We start from the raw sequence: 18131 nt of genomic DNA, 5'->3' as shown, positions 1-18131 counted from the left end.
TGAATCAGGATGAATCAGGATGAATCAAGATGAATCAGGATGAATCAGGATGAATCAGGATGAATCAAGATGAATCAAGATGAATCAGGATGAATCAGGATGAATCAAGATGAATCAGGATGAATCAGGATGAATCAGGATGAATCAGGATGAATCAGGATGAATCAAGATGAATCAGGATGAATCAGGATGAATCAGGATGAATCAGGAAGAATCAGGATGAATCAGGATGAATCAGGTTGAATCAGGATGAATCAGGGTGAATCAGGATGAATCAGGTTGAATCAGGATGAATCAAGATGAATCAGGATGAATCAGGATGAATCAGGTTGAATCAGGAAGAATCAGGATGAATCAGGATGAATCAGGTTGAATCAGGAAGAATCAGGATGAATCAGGATGAATCAGGTTGAATCAGGATGAATCAAGATGAATCAAGATGAATCAGGATGAATCAGGATGAATCAAGATGAATCAAGATGAATCAGGATGAATCAGGATGAATCAGGATGAATCAAGATGAATCAAGATGAATCAGGATGAATCAGGATGAATCAAGATGAATCAAGATGAATCAGGTTGAATCAGGATGAATCAGGATGAATCAGGATGAATCAGGATGAATCAGGTTGAATCAGGAAGAATCAGGATGAATCAGGATGAATCAGGTTGAATCAGGATGAATCAGGATGAATCAGGATGAATCAGGAAGAATCAGGATGAATCAGGTTGAATCAGGATGAATCAGGATGAATCAAGATGAATCAGGAAGAATCAGGAAGAATCAGGATGAATCAGGTTGAATCAGGATGAATCAGGATGAATCAGGATGAATCAAGATGAATCAGGATGAATCAGGATGAATCAGGATGAATCAGGATGAATCAAGATGAATCAAGATGAATCAGGATGAATCAGGATGAATCAAGATGAATCAGGGTGAATCAGGATGAATCAGGTTGAATCAGGATGAATCAAGATGAATCAGGATGAATCAGGATGAATCAGGTTGAATCAGGAAGAATCAGGATGAATCAGGATGAATCAGGTTGAATCAGGTTGAATCAGGAAGAATCAGGATGAATCAGGATGAATCAGGTTGAATCAGGATGAATCAGGATGAATCAGGATGAATCAGGTTGAATCAGGAAGAATCAGGATGAATCAGGTTGAATCAGGATGAATCAGGATGAATCAGGATGAATCAGGAAGAATCAGGATGAATCAGGATGAATCAGGTTGAATCAGGATGAATCAGGGTGAATCAGGTTGAATCAGGATGAATCAGGATGAATCAGGATGAATCAGGTTGAATCAGGAAGAATCAGGATGAATCAGGTTGAATCAGGATGAATCAGGATGAATCAAGATGAATCAGGAAGAATCAGGAAGAATCAGGATGAATCAGGTTGAATCAGGATGAATCAGGATGAATCAGGATGAATCAGGATGAATCAGGGTGAATCAGGGTGAATCAGGGTGAATCAGGATGAATCAGGATGAATCAGGTTGAATCAGGATGAATCAAGATGAATCAGGATGAATCAGGATGAATCAAGATGAATCAGGATGAATCAGGATGAATCAGGATGAATCAGGTTGAATCAGGATGAATCAGGATGAATCAGGATGAATCAAGATGAATCAGGATGAATCAGGATGAATCAGGATGAATCAAGATGAATCAAGATGAATCAGGATGAATCAAGATGAATCAAGATGAATCAGGTTGAATCAGGATGAATCAGGATGAATCAGGATGAATCAAGATGAATCAGGATGAATCAGGATGAATCAGGTTGAATCAGGATGAATCAAGATGAATCAGGATGAATCAGGATGAATCAAGATGAATCAAGATGAATCAGGATGAATCAGGATGAATCAGGGTGAATCAGGATGAATCAAGATGAATCAGGATGAATCAGGGTGAATCAGGATGAATCAAGATGAATCAGGATGAATCAGGATGAATAGATAGATAGATAGATAGATAGATAAACTTTATTGTCTGTCACGAGTGACAGAAATTCATCTTTGACAGGCTCAATAAAAACACTAAGAAACAAACAGACATTAAAAACAACAATGTTGTGCAATCATTCTAAAAAGGGGAGGGCGGGGGCTGTTAAAAGCAGCAGAATGTTCATTTCTTATTGTTCAGGATGGTTATTGCAGAGGGGATGAAGGATTTTTTGTAGATGTTTTTCCTGGCCAGTGGGACCTTATGGCGTTTGCCTGATGGCAGCAGCTGGAAGCAGTGGTGAAGGGGGTGGGAGGAGTCTTCTGTGATCAGGGTGGCCTTCCTGATCACAGACCGGCTATACAGTTCTGAGAGGGGGGTTTGTGGTGCTCCAATGATTTTGCTGGCCTGGTTAACTGTGCGGGAAAGTTTGATCTTGTGTTTGGATGAGAGGAGGCTGTACCAGGAAGAGATGTTGAAGGTGAGTAGGGATTCAATGAGGGACTGGTAGACCAGAGTTAAAACATGTGTGCTGACGTTGAAAGTCCTTAATTTCCTCAGCAGGTAGAGGCGCTGTTGTGATTTTTTAAAAATGGTGTCTGCATGCTGAGAGAAGGAGAGGCAGTTGTCCAGGTCAGTTCCAAGGTATTTAAAAGACTCAACCTGCTCCACCAGCTGACCCTGGATGCTGAGTGGTTTAAAAAAAAGCAGTTGCTGACTCCCTTCTGCCCCCACAGCACAGCTCTTTGGTCTTCTGGACATTTAGCTCAAGACAAAGCTGGTTAAAAGTCTGTGCCAGGTTTTCAACAGCCTGCTGATACCGGTCCAGAGCAGTGGTGTCGGTCAGGTGAGCCACCAGGGCCATGTCATCCGCATATTTAAAAAGGCTGATCCCCTCGCTGTTACAGGTGATGTTGTTTGTGTACACAGAGAAGAGAACAGGAGATAAAACACAACCCTGGGGAACACCTGTGTTTAAAATCAGCTTCTTTGATTTAAAACCATTTAAAAGCACCTGTTGTGGCCTGTCATTTAGAAAATTCTTGATCCATAAAACCAGTGTGGGATGAACTTGGAGATCTAAAAGAGCATACAGCAGGGTGTCTATGTGCACAGTATTAAAAGCAGAGGAGAAGTCCATAAATAAGATCCTGGTGTGAGGGTGTGGAGAGTCCAGATGTTTAGTGACAGTATTCAGCAATGTGAGACTTGCGTCCTCGACACCCCTTTTTGCCCTGTAGGCAAACTGAAAAGGATCCATTTTGTGTGACAGCATTTTAGCCAGGAGGTCACACAGGACTCTCTCCATGCACTTGCACAGCACGGAGGTCAGGGCCACTGGTCTGTAGTCTTTCAGCTCCTTGGCTGGTGTTTTTTTGGGGATGGGAATTATGGTGGATTCCTTCCAATTATTAGGAACGTTTCCCGAATCCAAAAGGCACTGAAACAGTCTTGTGACCACTCCACCTAGCTGAGCAGAGCAGTCCTTAAGTACCCTGCCTCTGAGCTTGTCAGGGCCAGAGGCTTTATGTGGTTTGACCCGGCGAAGGATGGAGGTTACCTGCTGCTCGTTGATGGTGATGGCTGGGTGGGGGGAGATGGTGGTTGAGCAGTCAAAGTCGGATGGAGAGTTGTTGTTGAACCGGCCGAAGAAGATGTTGAGTTGTTCTGCAAAGGGGGCGGGGTCCGGACGGCTGGCCACTACGGGTTTGGCAACTCTGTCCATCATAATATTTAGACCCTGCCATGCTTCCCTTGCATTTCCAGATGTTAATTTTTGCTCCACCTTGTTCTTGTAGCTGATTTTTGAAAGCCTAGCCATCCTTCTGAACTCTTTCTCCAACTCCCTCACTCTGAGTGTGTCCCCTTGCAGGAATGCTGCTTTCTTTTGGACTAGGCAGATTTTCATGTCCCTTGTAACCCATTTTTTATTATTTGGGTGAATAGTTATCTGTTTAGTCTGTGTCACTGTGTCCTCACAAAAAGAAAAATAGGAGGTTAACACATCAGTAAGCATGTTGAGATCATTGCCACAGGTATCAAAAAACAAGTCCCAGTCTGTCAATTCAAAGCAGCCTTTCAGTGCTTCAGTTGTTTCATCATTCCAGACTCTTATTGTTTTTGTGATGGTTTCACCTGTCTTTAGCTTTGATCTGTATGTGGGAAGCAATAAAATAACATTATGGTCAGAACGGCCAAGTGGGGGTCGTGGTTTTGAGATATATGCACCAGGAATGTTGCCATAGCACATATCCAATATACTCTGTTTTCTGGTGGGGGTCGTAACATACTGCTCTAGATCTGGCAGATGTGTGGTGACATCACACCGGTTGAAATCCCCCAGTAGAAATACAGGTTGTTCTCCAGTTTGGTTGACTGCTCTGTTATAGTAGTCAGATAAATGTTCAGCAGCAAGGTTAAAATCAGGGCCTGGAACATATGCTAAAATGACAGTGATCTGGGAAAATTCTCGTGGTAAATAGTGTGGTCTGAACGACACAGTCATCAGTTCATAGTGTTTGCAGCAGACAGTCTCTCTCACTGTGACGTTTGTTGCCCAGCTGTTACTGACAGCCATACAGAGCCCGCCCCCAATTGACTTCCGTGTTCTCGCTGCATCTCTGTCAAAGCGGATGATTTTAAAACTATCCAGATAGAACTCCGTGTCCTCCGTCAGCCATGTCTCCGTGAAACAGAAGAGACTAGTTTGCCGGTAATCCTGGTCAAACTGGATGAGCGTGGAGAGCTCCTCCGTCTTATTCCGCAGCGATCTTACGTTTGACAGCGTTATTGCAGGTAAAGGTAGACGGCTCCCTCTCCTCCTCAGCCTGTTCCGTATCCCTCCTCTTGACCCCCTTTTCCTCCGTATCCGTCTCCTTTTGTGTCCATGGAGTAATTCAAGAGGTATATTGTCTGTGAGGGGGGATATTTGAGCGGCCGTCAGTGGCTCACGGCGGCCCAGCTCCAGCAGGTATTCCCGCGAATAGGCGAGCCTCTCTGGGCTGACTGCGAACGGCGGTCGGTAAAGTCCGTTTACATGCCTTGGACCGGTGATCAAAAGCCAAAGATAGGCCAGGGAAAAAAACTGTTGCTATTAACATGATGCCCTCCAAAAGACGTACAAAAACAGGCACTAGAAGTACCGAAAAGACACACTTTCATTCCCACACACACGGAGCCTGTCAGGAGTCGCTCACTCACGTAGCGCCCCCCACGACCCCACGAATCAGGATGAATCAGGATGAATCAAGATGAATCAGGATGAATCAGGATGAATCAAGATGAATCAAGGTGAATCAGGAAGAATCAGGATGAATCAGGATGAATCAGGTTGAATCAGGATGAATCAGGATGAATCAGGATGAATCAAGATGAATCAAGATGAATCAGGATGAATCAGGATGAATCAGGGTGAATCAGGATGAATCAGGATGAATCAAGATGAATCAAGATGAATCAGGATGAATCAGGATGAATCAAGATGAATCAAGGTGAATCAAGGTGAATCAGGATGAATCAGGATGAATCAGGTTGAATCAAGATGAATCAGGATGAATCAGGAAGAATCAGGATGAATCAGGATGAATCAAGATGAATCAAGATGAATCAGGTTGAATCAGGATGAATCAGGATGAATCAGGGTGAATCAGGATGAATCAGGATGAACTTCCTCTGCAGCAGGTTGTTGTGCAGCGTCACCGGGGGAGTGAGGACCAATCACCTGCTCCCAAAACCTCCGACAGTTGGATGAATTAATGACATGTCAGACATGTCGGTCGGCCGGTGTCAGGCAGCCGGCAGAGCCACAAGCCAATTACATCATGTCAGTTCCTCTTTCTTTGTGTCATTTCTTGTCCTCTCTGCAGCTGCTGAAGGGACAAACTTGTTGGTGGAGCCGTGGCAACAGCGTCCAGCTTCTCCAATCACACAGGACTGCACAAATCATCCAGGCAGTAGCTTCTTCTCCCTTTTGAGCATTGCTGTTAAAGAAATGTTTTATTGGTAACTGTCAATAACTGATTTATGACTTTGTCCATATAGTTGATTAAAATGAATCAAGTTCAATAAATCCTAAACCCTCGGTTGTTTTATGTCTGACTGCATGGACCTCGGTTGTAAATAATGGTGCACACAGCCTCCTTGACATCACCCACAGGTTCATGAAGAGCTGCTCTGAAGCTCACAGTTAGGCCTGTCATAATTATTATATAATTGCCTGATACCCCAAACATTATTTTACATAATGGTTATTTTACATTCATCTGTATAAAAACAGCTGGATGAAACTAACAGAAATGTCTATTTCATCACTATCTCCTCGTCGTTTTCTACCATTTGAGGTTTGACTCGTCCTCTTTTTTATTTAAAGTATATTTTTTGGGGCTTTTTGCCTTTAATTGATAGTACAGTCCAGGAAAAGGGGCAGAGAGAGGGGGAATGACACGCAGCAAAGGGCCACCCGAGTCGGGATTCGATCTGGAGCCGACTGCAGCGAAGACCGTAGCCTCTGCATATGGGACACTTCTCTACTCAGTATTCACTGAGCTAAATGGTGGCCGACTGGTCCTCTTTATATGACATCATCACATTGCGCCCCCTTCTTCTGCTGTGGTTTAATGACACACAAGTGGAGCGCCACAAACTGTTTATCTCGAGGTGCTTCATTTTTAATACTCAACGACCACATTTCGATGAGCATCTATTGACATTAGCATCATGGATTTAGTTGCAAAGCCAATAAATGTCACTTATTCTTCATAAGGTGTCTGTGTATTGTTAAACTAAGTTTAGGCTCATACTATAATAGTGGCATAAAATGGTGAGAAAAAGACAATTACATTTTTAATCATAATTACTCGTCTGGCAATTAATCATCAACTAAACATTAATGATTGTGACTGCTGCTCCATCTTTGCAGTGTCTAAGTGTGTCCGACTCCTGACATAGAGGGGGAGGTGGGGTCAACCACTGAGACTTTGGTGTGTGCTGCCTCTGATTGGTTTCAGTTCCTTTTCCTTCTTCATCACTTTGTAAACCTACATACATTTTGAGTAATATTTAATATTGTGTTCTATAGAGTTATTACAGATATGGAAAGCCGCAGGTGCTAGCTCAAGTGGTATTCAATTTGTGTGTAGCCAGCTAATAGCTACCAGTTTTTGGACTGACCTATGCTTGTAGCTGCATTGTGTGTTATTAACACCGAAAGGCCGTTCGTCCTGTGTGTCCCGCCTCCTTCCACGAGTTTCCGCATGAGTTTACACCCAATGCGGGGAAAAAAAAACACCCCACTTTCACGCCGGATTTACCCAAAAAATAGAATTTTGCACAAAGTCTGGGCTACATCGTCTGATAGATGAGTGATTACACTAATTTTAAGACCCATAGTGGGATAAAATTCTTTTCTTTTTCCTGAACACCTTTAATGTTGGTAATGTGTTGCTCCTGTCCGTCCTCTGCAGCCTCAAAACAGCCTGCATAGCTTTTATTTATGGATTCTGAATTTCTAAACACTTTTTTTTATTATTAAATGACTGTGACTCATTCACATCGATGGGGATTTCATAAGTCTTTTTTTTCTCTTCACCTTTCTGTATACATATAAACACCTGAAGTGAGAAATGTGGGCTAATTCCAAGGTTGGAGGGAAGGGAGCAGCAGTCAGCTGTGCTCTGGTCTGCAGCCTCCTTTTACTGTTTACAGGCTGTGAAATTACCAGCAGCCACTTCTGATAAAGTCAGATCACAGAGAATAAGTCTGACTGCTGTAACATAAAGTCAGCACCGGTTCCATCCACAGCATTCAGGACTGTTACCATAGCAGGGTGCACAACAGTCACACTGACTCAGTCTGGCTACACACAAACCACAACAGGATCACTTTAGGTTCACAGCAGCCAATTATATTGAATTCAATTTAAGTCATTGGCTGCTATTAATTAGTTCATTTTAAATGGACGTGGCTCATTCATTTGCATATAGTTTGTCATAACAGTCACATTAAGTCAAATTTGAATTTCCAACACTGGAAGTATACCTTGGAGCTGCCCCCAGAGAAGAAGCAGCTTGTGTAACTACGACCCTGTATTCAGAGTCCTCTTAGTGAATTGTCGGTTATTTGGCAGCTTCTCCTGGTGAGACTGATTTTTACTAATTGCATTAGTGGACAGAGGTTCAGCATTTGTTTGATTCCCTGCTCCTCTGGGGAGAGAGGTGGTCAAACTAACAACTGGCTCCTTCCACATTTCCCCTGACAGTAGTGCAGGCCTCAGTGAGCAGAAGCTGCACTAACTAGCCATTAGACTGTTGATGCCAAACTGAGATGCTGTTTATGTGAGAACTGTGTGTTAGTGTATGCCCAGTGCACTGATGCCAGTGCACCTTTTATTCATTTATTCATCTTTACTTTCATGGTAACTGTGTAAGCATTGAAGAGCTTCATCAAACATTTAAAGGAACTTGGGTCAGGATCAAGAAATAAGACTCATTAGTGACACGACGGCGGTTGTGGTCGTTAGGGTAACTGCAGCCATCAGCCAAGCCCGTGTGGGAGTGCAGCTGAAGCTGTGACACTGTGGTTGTACTCTAAACTGCATACTATACTGCTAGTACATAGCCTACTGATTTGGCCAGAATGCAGCATGTAGTATGCAGTATGCAAATGTGACAGTGGTGGTCCTGTCACTATGCCTCCAGTTGATCATGTGCCCTGGCTACTTGGCCAAGGGGATGTCCCTTTGGGTGACTGGCAAGCGCGCATGAGTCTCAAGGTCTTTGCACACTGACTCTGTTTTTTTCGCATGCGTTTTTTGTATCCGTCATCCGACAAAAAACGTAACGTGCAGGCTCCCTGCACACTGAGTCCGTTGCGTTTTATTCGCATGCGTTTTTATTTTGTGTTAGAAATTTCGGAGAGGGAGACAAAAATCGTCACGCAATGATGCACTTGTGGTTCTCTCACTTGTAGAGAAATGAAAGAGAAAAAGTGTCCATCCTGAGAGGAGCCAGTAGAGGATCTGCTGCTTGTTAATGAGCAGCGGAACTATCATCATCACTTCAACTGTTTATTATAGGATGTCAGTGGTCCAGTTTGATAGATATTGATTATTAGCTCACACAGTAAACAGAAGACGGACAATTTCCATGATCCTGAACAGCGGCTGGCGCACACACACACACACACTCAGCCAGCGGTGCAGCGGCTGGCGCACGCACGCACACACACAAACACACAGACACAAGACACAGCGGTGACCCCCCCCCCCCCTCCCTCTCCCTCTCAGCCTCGAAACTCTGATGTGATTGGTCAAAAGGTTTTTCACGGATGCGAAAAACGCATTAAATCGAACCTGTTCCGAAAACTTTTATGGAGGACGAAAGTTTTGGACTCGGTGTGTAAACATGATCGACACAACATGAGGTCGAATTTATTTTTTGACGTGCGGCAATTTCGGACGAAAAAAACGGACTCAGTGTGCAAAGGCCTTTACCCGCGAGGTGTGGGTTCAATCCCCGCCCGGGCCCTCTTCACCTTGCCACACAAACAAAAGCACAATCTGCAGTATGCGAAAAAATTCCCTGATGTCGTACTGACTCGGAAAAAACCATCAGTGTGCATCTGACCAGTCCACATTGTGTAATCTATCCCACAATGCAATGCGTCACCTGACCTCTAACCCTAACCAAAGATGGTTTAGATTAGTGAAATATCTTTGCCGTGTACCGTTACCATGTTCTATTACTTAATAAAATAAAATGTAATGTAGACTGATCGGTTCATTGTCAAACATTGATTTATTTATTGATGTACATGTGGTGATTTCTGTACAAACAGAGCCCAGAGGCAGTGCTGCTCTTCTGTCCATGAAGCTTAGCTTTTAATTCAAACAAACTAATGCAGTGAGACCAACATTTATCTCCTGAAAAGAATTTAACCAGCCGGTGGTAATCCTCTAAAAACCTGCGGCAGATAAATTACTCGGCTTGTTTTCATCCCCCTGGATGACGATGCAGGTTGAGCGGCTGCTGAGCTCAGCAGACCGACTGCTGCCTCCCTCAGGTCGCTCTGCACTTCCCTGAAAACACCGGAGCAAATCTCCTAACAGGCGTTATTTGGATAAACTGACGGCAGATTAGGGATCTAAACTGGGACTTTCTGACATGAAAAAAATATAAAACGCCAATCACAATTCGAAAGCTGTCGAGGATGCTCATTCAGCGGGACATTCAGACTCCAAATTGCAGCGCATTACGCAGCACACAGCCTGTACAAGGCAGTGGAGAGATGAGTGGGTGGGCTCATTCTTTTCGGGTTTTGAACACTTCATCACCCATTAGCATTGAAAAACTTAAAATGCATGTGTATTTGTTACAAAACCTGCCCCAAGTCCCTTTAACTCACTTAGATTAATGACCAGATATCTGCCATCTGTATTTACCGCTAGCAGCAAACATGCTAAAGGAGGATGGTGAACAAGGTGAACATATTCATCCTGTTAGCTCTCTGTGCTCTGGGCCCATCCTGGCTGCGCTGTGCTTCTCTAGTCTTCATTACCTCTTCAATCAAGTGGAAAAAAGCCCTGTGCCCCCCCGAGAGCAGATGTGGGAGAAAGTGGTCTTAAATGGTGAAACTTTGCAACACGTTCTCTGTCACATTCCTCTCTCCACAGTAAACAATGATAAAAGGAAAGCAACACTTTAAGGGGAAGTTCCCAGTGGACACAGCCTGACTTATCTTGGCCAGCTCTCCTTTCAAAGGAGTGAGTCTTAATCTCAGCGGAGCCCACTGGCTAAATAAGTAAATAAATGTCATTTCTCTTGTCTGTCCCCTTTTCTCCTAACCCCATCCCCGTCCTAGTGTTTCTGTTCTGTCTTTACTTTCCTTAAATCCATTGTTACTTCCCATTTCTTTGCCTATTATTTCCCATTTTTGTACATTATTGTGCTGTCACATTTATCCAATGTGTGCCCTTAAACTGGGCACAGAAGCCAGGCAGGCAAAAAAAACCAAAAAAAGATTTTAGAGGAGGAAAAGGACGACAACAGCAGCAACAACAACAAGACCCACGGTGTCAACAGTAACATAAAAACAAGCAGCAGCACCCAGCCATCCAGGCCACAGCTGAAACTCACATGTCATTACTTTCACATCGGCACTGTCACGACAAAACCTGACAGCTTTGTTGTTTGAGAGTGTTCACAACAAAAGAATATGTATGATATACACAACAGGGGTGTACCCCAACCCGAATACTTATTTGGAAGTACACAAATAATACTTTGATCCCGAATAGTTTTGCTGTCCGATGTTTCTCCTCATTATATAGCAGCTGATTCTGGTTCACACTCCAACACAGTAGGTGGCGCTACTGCAGCTTAACGTTGGTACAACAGAGTAGAGCCAAACACGAGCTGCAGCACTTCAACTTCAACTTCAACTTCAACTTCAACTTCAACTTCAACTTCAACTTCAACTTCAACTTCAACTTCAACTTCAACTTCAGCTTCAACTTCAGCTTCCATTCATCATGCCCCCCGGGGAGGCAACTTGTTCTGCACTGCCAGCTGCCACCACGGGGGTCACCCTGTGTCATTTGTGTCATTTGTAGTTCACGTTAGGGTTGCTAAGAAACAGCAACTCCCAGCATGCATTGCAATACAGTAGACAGGAAGTGCTCACCGATACTTCCAGGGTCACCGTTCAACAACTTGGCATTTTTCTCATAGACGATAATGGGAAAAGAAGCGGCTATAAAACAGTGGATCATTTTTTTTGAGTGTCACAACCCCCACGAAACGACTGGTTCCACCACCAGAATTTGATCCATTCAGTCTGATTACGTTTAGAAAGTCTAGAAGAGCCGCACCATTAAATTATTTTATTCCTGTTCTAGTTAGCTGAGAGCTAAAGCGGTAGTTAGCCGGCTAGCTCGACGTAGCACTAGCTCGGCTGAAGTCAGTGCACCCACTTCCGGTTTCTTCCCGAATACGAATCCGAAGTTGTTTTTTTTAAAGCCTGAATCCGAATACAAAAAGTGCCCTGGCTGTACACCCCTAATACACAATATCAGGGGTTTTTTATGCATTGATCACATATTGTGTATCCTTCACCATTGATGTCTTTTTTTAATGCAATTCATCCTTTTTTACATTTCATTTCAGTTTTTTTAAACACAACAATGACAAACATTACAACAAATGATAATAATGACAATGACAGTGATAACAAAATAGATGTAAACACAATCTACAGAGCCATGCATAAACCTCCACCCCCCAAAAACTACATCATTAAATGACACTGCAGAGATTAGATCTGCTCTGCTGGAGTAAGCGTGGACAAACAGTCGTATTTTCTGCTGTGCACCATGCAGGCAAGACACAGACATCCCAAAATGTACCTGGTCCACTTCTAAGGACCCTGGGGTTGTAGGATAGAAGATGTGGGGCCTTCCATCATGCGTGATAACAAGGTGCAGACATTTTAGATAAGCATCTACATTTCTCATCTCAAACCAGCTTCAAGTCTCTAATGTATCGCATGTTTTAAATGTTAATAAAAACACTCGTATGCATTGAAAAAGGTTTAGATGACTGTTGACATCTTCTTTTCTACTTTTTGTTTCAGACATTTTCTAGGCGTCAACAGACGACGCTGCCACGGTGCTTTTGGGGACAGGTGGAATATGCCTGAAATCAATGCATGAGTTTGTTGTTTGTGACATGTGTAGCTGTAGGAACGTCTTCCCACGTCAGTCAGTGTCGCCCACAACACGACGGTGACAAATTCCATTTTCGTCTCGATGTCTGACAGTGAACGCTGCCTGTAACACTTCTCACTGATCTACACAGGAATGTAAGAATGCAGTGGATGATGATGATGACGATGATGATGATTGAGGGGGGGGTGATTCCGACATCCCACCAGTCCAACATAGGCCTCTAATTGTCTAAATGGCAACACTTCATTTTCTATCAAACATCCCATCATTCTGGCAATTTTTGCCTCCTGTGGTCGGAATGACGGTATTCTTTTCTTTTTTTACACATCCTGCCTTTCTGACAGTTCCTTTGTCTGTCTATGGCTCAGGTGTATGGTTTTTTTGTTTTTTTTGTCATTGTGGCCATCAAGGCATTTATGGTGCAGCTACAGGGTCCAAGACAGATTTCCCTGAATGGGACAATAATGTTTATCGTATCATATCATATCGTATCCTTTAATAGTGTATTTTTTCCCCTAAAAGATTTAGCAGTGGTTGGGTTTAGGCAATGAAGAAAGGAGTTGATTAAGTTTAGTAAAAAGACCAGGTAGAGGCTAGACAGGCCAGATAGATAGAGAGAGTCCAGAGAAGTAGGAGGGAGTCACCTGTTGAGTAACGCACATTTCCTTATATTAAAGCCTTGTCAGAATGGTGGGACGATGGCATGTCGGAATAACAGTATGTCTCAGTGGTGGTTATGTCGTAATGACAGCATGTAACCACGATTGAGAAGGTCATGAGGAAGTCTTGGAATGTGAAATGTTTTTCTGTTGTCTTTATTTTTCCTGTGCTGGAAATTGGGAACATTATATTCCATTGTCCATCATCAAGCCAGTTATTCTACCTGAGTGACACAATCAGGTTGTTTATCAGTGAGGTTTAAAAGTCCCACTGCAAGTCACGGTTACAGTGTGTCACAATATTAAAGGTTGAATATGTAGAATATTTATTAAAAGCTATATTTTTTCAAAAATAATACATCCATGGGGCCTTTAGAGGGGTACAGAATGAAAGTATTGCTTTTCCATAAAAAATCTTTTTTAGTCTGAATTATTATTTTTAATTTTTTTGACGGGCTCGACAACTGACTTTCTGTCAACGTTCTGTTTACATTCGTACCTGCCTGTAGCCGACATGTGGCTCAGTTCTCCGCTGTTTTCCTGCCTCCTCCCGGTCGTATGCGTTTGTTTCCAACCAAGCCTTTTTAATAATCAATCGGTGGATCAATGGATTATCATATACTTGTTAGGATGGGTGTATTTGTGTAGTCTTATCTGTCATAAACACGTTTATCGTCGCGGACTTTCGGTGCCACGGAGCTCCTTTTTTTTTTTCTTTTTTTCCAACTTGACGAGAGCAGTGACAGCGGAGGCTCTGAGGCTCTGAGCAGCAGCGGTGTGGAAGGCAGAGAGCCTCCACTCTCCCTGTAACAAGCTACAAGTCATTTATTATGCTGTTAATGACGGTAAAAATGAAACATAAGGTAAATATCCTGCTTAGCTCTCCTCCTCTGCTGTCCTCTGTTCAGAGCGGAGTCCCTAGCAACGGCCCGTTTTACCTAGCAACGGTCTGGCAATCGACTGCTGGAATTCCTTTTCTGTTGTTGTTCTTGTAATTCTACATAGTCAACCTTTAAGTTGTCACATGTGGAAAAAATGGAAAGCAGTGTGATTGGTGATTGTCAGGGTAAATGGTTACTGTGTAGAAAATGTGAGACTTTGACTCATTTTTGCCTGAACCTGAACAGAATAAAACAATAAAATAAAATGCATGATGATACTGAGACAGTCACCTACTTCAGATCTTGTCATCTCCAGCTCTCTGGGTGTTTTCATGGCACAACACAAACATCATTTCACTGAGTGGAAGTCTGTTCCTTGTAACTGCAGTAGCTGCTGATCAACAAAGCAGCTGCCAAATCCACTGAAGAGGAAGAAAACAGCTGCAACTTTCTTCCAACTATTTCCTCCAAACAGCATCTGTTTATTCCCTAAGCAGGAGCGTGACAGGCGGCAGCACCCTGATATTTTGTGATTTTTCAAAATGGTGAAATTTGTTCTCTTTGCATCCAAGCATGACCAATTTCTACTTCTCCCCCAAAAAAAAAAAAGTTTGCAAAATAAATGTGACATCCCAGTCGGTGATTAGTTTTAGGCGGGGTTCAGAAGAGGGCAGGGTCACCATCATTAGATTACTGCAGGGAGTTAAACGTTAGGCTAGTCATGCAGAGTCAATGTTAAAGTCCCAGTCTGTAACTTATTTGGGTTTTTATTAGAAAAAATCAAACATTGCTTCATAAATACATATTTCACTGAAGTGGAATCACAGCTGCATACAAATGAAAGGCAACCATCGCTGGCAAACCAACCGGATTCAGTTTAGATTCGGTCATTTTACTCCACCAGAGAAAGACGGTAAAACAATACCACATCACCATGACAACATGTTATCACGCCTGTATTGTTTTGCCTCGTGCTGGTGGACCACTTGTTTATCCTGTTACATGCAGCGTCTGTTGTCTGTCTGACGTCTGCCCCATTTCACGTGAATGCAACATGAAGAATACGTTCAGATATGCAACCGCACCGCTAGATGGGGGGATTCCTACACATTACCTATAAAGTAACATACCACAATCAAAAAATAGCAAAAGAAAATAATTCCTGAAAATGATGTGTCACTGCTGTCACCGCTAATGAAATCAGCCCACGAAATGAAAACAAATCATACAAATGTCCCACAGACTTAATAGTAAACACAACATCTAATTCAGCTGCTTGTTTGTTGTGTTTATGAAAAAGCCTTCCAATAACTTCCCACAAATATAACATGAAACAAAAAATGATCTTTGTTTGTCTATTTATACACCTGCCAATGGGTTCAAGTCCACTCATCAGAAAATATCACAGCGAAAACATGAAGATGTTTCAAAGCAACGCTGGGGAAGTTATAGATACCTAACATTACATGAGGCAGAGGGAATTTATTTATATTTTCATCAGCACGATTCCTCTTGTAATGAAGATTTCCCTGCAGTGGGTTCGTTCAGTGACTGGTCTGTTCAGCTCCCTGACAGGTCGATGTAACAACATCTGCTGTAGATGATGATGTTACTTATGCAGTGGGCTTAACATCTGGGGGATAATTACATTAAAGGTGTACAGTCGCTTCTGCATGGCTCAGTTCCTTCTGCCCTTCATCTCTGGACAGTGTTGTGATGTGATCCGTGTGGACTCTCTGGTCGCCATGTTTTTGGTTCATTTTTTTTACCAAATGGACAAAGTGTGTGTTATATGGAAAGTTACTGTAGGGGGTTGTTGTTTTTTGTTTTTTTATCCTGATACTGTATGTATATACACATTTGTGTCATTGTTTTTTTTTTTTTCCTTCGATGTTTTTTTTCTAAAATGAAAAATGTAATAAAGATATTCTTACAGTTTTTCTCAGTTGGTTTGGCTCATTTCTCTACATACATAAACTCTACAACATAAATTACATTCTCAAAACTCTAAGATCATTTGGCAAAACAGTGTTACAGTTCAGCACAACATCATAGATCACTTGAAAAAGTGCACTTCTCAAAACAGTTCACTCATGTGTCTAAACTAAATTTCCTTCTCATATAAATAGTCAGTTTCCCCCAAATGCATCGTCCCCTTGGCATCGTGTCACTGCACGTCAACATGTTAAGATGTTTGGTCACTATGGCAGAGGAGCATTGAAACATCCCTCATGTCCTCTCAGTCTGAGCCCAGTGCTTCACTCACTATAGTTACTGCACTAGTTTGTCTTTTGTCTAGCTAACAGAATACAACTGTGTATAAAACTGAAGAAAAAGAACAACAGGATTTTAGGTAAGAGTAGCCTATAAGGTTTGACATCACACATTGCACTCATACTGTGCATGTGATGACTTGATGACTGACATGTTTTGGAGAGAACAACCTAATAATAACACACCTACCTGTACTTAATAATAACACACCTACCTGTACTTAATAATAACACACCTACCTGGACTTGATAATAACACACCTACCTGGACTTGATAATAACACACCTACCTGGACTTGATAATAACACACCTACCTGGACTTAATAATAACACACCTACCTGGACTTACTGTAATAATAATACACCTACCTGGACTTCATCATTTGATGTACGAAGACATTTGCAATTTGATGAAATGAATGAGAAATTCAAATCTGTTGTGAACATTTGCCAACTGGTTTGAAGGTTTGTCCATGTTGTTTTGAGAATGTGATTTCTGTTTTGAAAAATGAGCCAAACCAATGGAGAAAAACTGTAAAAAAATAAAATAAATAAATAAAAAAAGGTGCAAATTTATATAACGTTTTCTTTTACAGGAACAGTGTTATGATTGTAGGCTTGAGCAACCAAATGAAGAAGTCCAGAGCTCCATCTCTCCTCCTTCAGTGTCTGCAGGTTGGAGGCTGATTGTGCTCCATTCATTACCCTCCCATAAGTCAGCCAGACAGGCCTAGTGGAGCGTCTGTACACGAATCAGCCAGGAGTCAACTTCTATTCACTTGAGGCATTGAAAGTGAACTCCTTGACTCTGTGTGTGTGTGTGATTGTGTACTTATATCTCTGTGAGGACTGTGAGTGTTAAAGTGTGAATGCATTCTTTTGGAAAGTGAGGACGTTTTTGTTTGGTCGTCTTCACACTGCCTCTTCCTGCAGGCTGCACTTCTTAGAATGAATGTGTTTCATGGGAATATGGTACGGTGGCCCTGAGGTGCAAATCAGAAAACACAACGGCAGAAGAGAAAACACAACAACAGAAGAGAAAACACAATGGTAATTTGTTGTTGTGTTTAGTAATTTGTCGTTGTGTTTTCTGATTTGCTGTTGGGCCACCTTAATATTGTTTTTGCCCGTCCTCAATTCTTTAGAATGGAGCTTTGACAAATGATCACTTTTTGTACAGTGAGGGGAAATCTTCACACCGCCTGTCTTCCTCGGATGGATGGATGGATGGATGGATGGATGGATGGATGGATGGATGGATGGATGGATGGATGGATGGATGGACTTTAATTGTCATTGCTATAAAAGAAAAAGAAAAACATCAAGCATTCAGGATAAATGTGATGATTAATTACACGTAACATAAAGATCAAGGGATAAAGGTGCAGTTCTCATCAATGTTCACAAACAAATGCAGAAAATGACATTTCTGCAAATGTGTTAGAGGAGCAGGCCAGTGGCACATGTTGGACAGCCAGGACATCGGGCCGGCCGGGCCTCACCTGCTCAAAGGGCATGTTTTGGAGAGATAAGGGATGCTCTTTTTCTTTTTGGAGAGTAAAAATACGTCTTGGCAGAGCATGAATTCTTCAAAGGACATTCTTGAGAAGTGAGGGCAGCGTGCACATGTTCAA

General features: G+C 42.4%; 1 long non-coding RNA gene across 1 annotated transcript; it reads left to right on the top strand.

Annotated features, from left to right (window-relative positions):
- Positions 1 to 2205: 2205 nt before the first annotated feature.
- Positions 2206 to 3303, top strand: LOC146976690 (uncharacterized). The gene is made up of 3 exons (XR_015037387.1): positions 2206 to 2263; positions 2417 to 2444; positions 2525 to 3303. It is a non-coding gene; the product is annotated as an uncharacterized LOC146976690 (long non-coding RNA).
- Positions 3304 to 18131: the final 14828 nt, after the last annotated feature.

Source organism: Trachurus japonicus, chromosome 13 (genome assembly GCF_045865225.1).
Source record: "Trachurus japonicus isolate A0001 chromosome 13, Traja_1.0".
Classification (NCBI taxonomy): domain Eukaryota; kingdom Metazoa; phylum Chordata; class Actinopteri; order Carangiformes; family Carangidae; genus Trachurus; species Trachurus japonicus.
The sequence above is the reverse complement of the archived record's forward strand: the minus strand, read 5'-3'. Positions and strand labels throughout refer to the sequence as shown.